The sequence below is a fragment of the Pyricularia pennisetigena genome (genome assembly GCF_004337985.1).
Source record: "Pyricularia pennisetigena strain Br36 chromosome Unknown Pyricularia_pennisetigena_Br36_Scf_10, whole genome shotgun sequence".
NCBI classification, from domain to species: Eukaryota; Fungi; Ascomycota; class Sordariomycetes; order Magnaporthales; family Pyriculariaceae; genus Pyricularia; species Pyricularia pennisetigena.
The window spans coordinates 1,327,002-1,332,545 of NW_021940922.1; positions in this window are offsets into that span (position 1 = coordinate 1,327,002).

Here is a 5,544-nt window from a genome sequence, read left to right on the forward strand (position 1 = left end):
TTAAAATTTTTAAAACCCCCTGTTAAAAAATTAGGTGGTAATTTAACTTTAAATACTTTATTTCCAAAACAAAGAAATAAGGGTTTAATACCCGCTCAATAACGTAACCGGCTTTTAGCTGCCGTAAAATGGACTATAGTAATTTTTGTTAAAAAACGTGAAAGCCACTGAAACGCAAAACCAATATCCTGACGCGTTGATAGTATTGAATACATAAAGCTGCCGATAATACGCTATAATAATTTGATTTCCAGCGCATTTACGGGCTTACCCCCGCTATATGTTAGCATGCCGGGTTGTAAGGGAATAGAAACAGGTTTACAATCAGCTAATCCGAACGTTGCTAATGCTTCCTTTATATATTAATTTTAATGGAGCCAAAATAGGCGATTAGGTTCATCCTTCATAATTTAAACGCCTAAAAAATAGGCTGCAGGGCCCCTGTTTTCCAACGCGTATACCTTATAAAACGGGTTTTGGAATCCTGAATATATTGCAATTTAGGACCTATTAGCAGGCAATCGTCTACAAAGGTAACGATCACATGTTTGGATTTAACTTATAAAAGACAGCGGGATTAGAGAGTAACGGCTTAAAACCTTTTTTAGAAAATAGGGTTTTTGGTAGTCTCAGGGCTCATCCCTGAAGCCCAGAGCTCCACAATTGATCCACTTCGCTCCACTTCGTGGCTCAATCGCGGCTTTGCAATGTACCTGTGGGTCGATCCAAAGAACGCTCTGGTTCAGGTCTGAGAATAACTTGTCGATTTTCGCCGTTCATGGCGGTATTTTTGGCCTTTTTTCGACCGACACTCCTTTATTATTCCACAACCACGCAAAATATTGAAAAAAGAAAATATCGTTAAGGATAGCGTTTAATACCGCTATTAGCAGCGATTTCATTTATTCTTTTATCTGCTATAACGGCCGAATTGGATACGACCTGCCCGTAATCTGTTTATGGCGGTACTGTTTTTTCGATTTATTTTTCGATTTTCGATTTTTTTTAATATTATTTTTAATTTTTCACCAAATTTCATAATTTCTGCACGTGGAGGGTCGTATATACATATATATCGTTGAATGAAACTTTGGTGCATGTACCGGATTATATAAGCAGTTAAACAAGCGGATAGGCAAAGTATATACTTTTTTATTTATGATTTACAATCGAAACTCGTTTTTTTTTTTACCAATTTTAACGATAATGAAACCAAAGCTTTAGAGATTCAATTAAGTATATAGAGAGACGTCCAGCGTCAATGCAAGTTATAATATCGGCTTTAGAAGCTATTTAATAAAAAAAATACTAAATGTGTATTTTAAAGATCTTTTTGCTTTATGTAATTAATTGTATATTATTTTTGTTTTGCAGCCAGATTTTGTGGTTCTTGCACGTGGGGGGTGGTATTTATAAATTTAATATAATAATACACTTTGGTACGCATATCCGATTATATAAACCGTTAAATATGCGGATAAGTAAAGTATATCTAATTTCATATATATTTCACAATCGAAATGCTTTTACATTTTTACCAGTTTTGACATTAATAAAACCAAGATATGAAAAATCGGATTACGTATATAAACAAGCGTCAACGTAAAATTCGATCTATAATACCGGCCCTCTTTATTTTTTTATATAAAAAAATGCTAAATTTGTGTTATTTTTGTATTTTTGGCTTTTTTTGGTTAAATAAAATTTATAAGAAAAAAGTAAAACTAGATTCTTCAATAAATAAATAGAAAAATGTATAAATCAAGCTCTTTTTTAATCTTACCAATATTTGCGTAAATTATTCAGTTTTTTAACAAATTGTTAGTTAATATAAAAATATTAATAAAACCTTTGTTTTAATCGAAAATTGCATGCACTTTGCAGTATTAGGTTTGCTAGGCTATTAATACTGTATTTGAAATTGAAATCAGTATTATGTACCATTATTTAAAATAAGAATTAAATATAAGGAAAAATTACAAATTTTACAGAATATTTTAATATCTTTCCAAATACGGTGGCTATAAAGGCGCGGCCGGCTTCCTAATATTCAAGAAACTCCAATGAGCTCAACGCAAACTACTATATATATTTATAATTTTTATTTACTTTTTTATTCGAATATTTAATTGGATGCTATGGGTATACCATTTTCTTTTGCCATTATAATGCGAATATTTTGAATATACCCGCTATAAACGGGAGAATACTACAGATTATCCTTATATTAATAAAATAATCATTAGCGATATCGCAATATTAGGTATATTATTAATAATACCGTTATAAACGGCGAAATGCGACAAGATGTCCTCACACTAGAACGAGCGCGATCTTTTCGGCCAATATAATTGGTCGAAAAGCCATGTGGCTGAAAGGTACATGGAGCGCTCGGTCCCCACTGCGAAGCAGGGGGGTCTAGTCTGAGCACTGAGACTAGTCGTTTTAGGGGTTTTCCAAATAAATAAAGACGGGTCGTTAATTTTTTGGGCTGGGGTTTCCGGTGCTTTATCCTTTTATAAACCGGTATTTTTATCTTTTATAACGTTGGCGTTGCTATTTTCTAACAAAAAAGGGCTTAAAAATGGTTTAACCAAACTTACCGGCCCTAAACCTGATATGCGTCACCCAAATTAAATATTTTTTGCTGTAAATGCTTTCGATTTGGTTATATTATAGCAAAAAAAGAAATTTCGTTTTCCAACAACTGTTAAACAGCAAAATTGTTTAACAAATCCAAATTAACGTCGATAAGCTGTTTTTACCGGCCCAAAAACCGATAGATCCAATCGTTGGAGAAGGTATAACGAATAAGGGGGTAAATACAGGAATCCAATTTTTTTGCAAATAAAAAAACATACATTCGTCCGTTATATATGATCCGTGGTCGTCGAAAACTAATACCCGCTTTTCAGGGATATTGGGTTAAATATACGGAATAAATCCTTTTTTTAACCATTCGATAACCGTTTCGTTATTTGTCCACCCGTTTCCGGTTATATAAAATTACCAATTATCGAAAAGGTTTAAATCCGGTGGAAACCATTATTATTATACGTTTTTTCCTTTAAATACAACGAAGGGAGGGAGGGTAATACCCGTAACCGATATATATTCGATTATAATCGTCCAACCCCGCGTTCCGGGCTTTTTTCGCTATAACGGCCAAATTCCATTAACACCTAGTATTAGGCCGTTGAATCCTTTATTTTCCATTATACCGGTTTCGTCCATATTCCACCGACTTTCCGGTTTAATATCGTTAATAACGGGGTTAATAATATAAAACCACCAAAATTTAATTATTTCCGTAATAGCCCCATTAACACGGGCGTTTTTTATTCGACGGGGTTTTTGGGTTTTAAAAATCGGGTAACGAGCCAAAAAACGGGTTATCCAACGTTTTCCAAAGCTTTTAACTCTCCGGCGGTTTAAAAAATTCGTTCGGTAAAAAAACGTAATTCTTAATACGTTGGCGGAAGCCCTAAAGTTGTTTGGGTAAATGCCCAATCAGCTAAATGCTTTTCCTGTTCCGCAAAAAGCCTTTGAAAAGGGTTTTGTGTTTATTTGTAAGGTTAAAAACTTTTAAATCGATTTTGAAATGTAGACTTAGGTATTCCCCATTTTCGGAAGGTTTTTGCAATTGAATCGCCATTATTAACGTCGTTAATTGCAGATATAAGCTGATTTCCGGTATATTGCCTTATTGGAAAATGGAGAATGAAGAACAGAAAAAAAGTAAATCCAAAAGTGAAAAATTGGTCGTGTTATTTACAAAAGAACATGAGAGGTGAACGTGGCTGTACAGTTATTTTTGGGTGCCGAACAGGGGGGGAGCCGAGCAGGGGGTACCCGACGTTAAAGCTTTATTTTGGATCGATAATAGGCTAACATGAATGATAATGGATAAATTGTCCGTTTGTACAATGTGGCATGCTTTACCCGAGAAAGTCCATAGACTGGACAAGATAGAAACTATGTAATTCATTAAATTATCGACAAGCCAATCAAGCGCGCAAGAGGCCAAGAGCAACCGAAGCCTTAATTTTCACCACAACACCCTTGGCATCGACGTCTGTCTCGGTGGAAATAATATCCTTTCAACCATTTTCAGCTAAACGTTTATCTGCAGCGTGGCGCAAGTTACTGTGAGCTCTTGCCACTTGTCTCTAATATGTTGAGAATTGTGGCAACCACGTCATTACAGCCGAAAAGCCGAAAGAGGCGCCTCAAACGTCGAGAGTCGACTTAGGGACCCCCGCCCCCTCCTCCCCCCTCAGCTGTGGTCCCCATTCTCAGCGACAAGTAACATGTCTGTGATTCCCTCGATCTCTCCCTGCGACTTGTAGCACGGTGTTTGCTTCATGACCGAATTCCTCTCCACGTCCTCGGGTGGACAAAAAGACAAAAGTCCATCCCAACGCGCATGCGGCGCATCATTTAATTATAATGCTCACAAAGTCGTTCAAGGCCGAGATGATCTTTTCCACAAGCAAATAGGCTCTTTCCACGATTATTCGACCTCTCCCAGGCGGATGGCCGTAGTGACGGGGAGAAAAAGGGCCAAGACTTATAAGCTGCGGCGTGGTATTGCTTCCTTTGTGGCAAAATACGAAACGCCGTATATTTTAGCTAGGCGAAGTACAATAAAGAACCCCAGTAGGTACTGCGATGGAGAGTGGCCGTTTATGTGGGACTGTAAAGCGGCAATCAGCTTCAGTCGTGCCATGAGATAATTTGTAGTCTGCCGAATTTTTGCGACTGAGGAGGATGGGGAAAATGGCAGAAGGAAGCATAGCGAAAAGCAAAGCGGCAGCAATCATGCCCTACGAACCTTGGAATGCGAGATTCTTTATAAATTTGGCAGACTCAAAATTTTTCTCCTTTCCTTCGTTCCACCTTGTCTCCCTCGGTTTGGTTATTTGTTGACCACCAGGGCTAAATTCTATTTGAATTATCGCACGCAGCAATGTCTCCGTTGTAAGGAGTAGACCGAGCTCCGGGTTTTGTGGAGCTTAGTGGATTCACCGACCGGAAGAGAACCCCATGGCGGAGGCGTTTAGAGACAGTGAGCGAAGTCTGGTCTGCAGACTGTGTGGACCTGGCATGCTGATGTCGTGTATCGAGATTTGAAAAAATGGTCGGCGAGCTTTATTGCCCTGGAATACCTTTATATGTAGTGCAGCTATAATAAACCAGCTAAAGAGACATATTTCCATTTCTTATGCTTTGTCGCATTGGGCCCACTCCCCAAATTCTCTCTGCCATATTAAGATGGAAGTCGTAGTCGCTCGATAAGTGGTGCGGCCATCGCAGAGTAAGAAAAAAAAAAAAAAACAAACCACTTGCGGGCAAAAACAAAATCCCGAGACCGAATTAATAAACCCAGTTCCTCAATCTGGCATTCCCACTTTAGTCCGGCCTGTTTCAAATTTTGGCTTTCGGAAGCGGGGCTTTGGATAGATGATCCAGTGACCCCTCAGTCCGACAAAGTTTGTTTATAATTTATTGAAAGTAGGGGAATTCAGACACTCACTTTGGTGT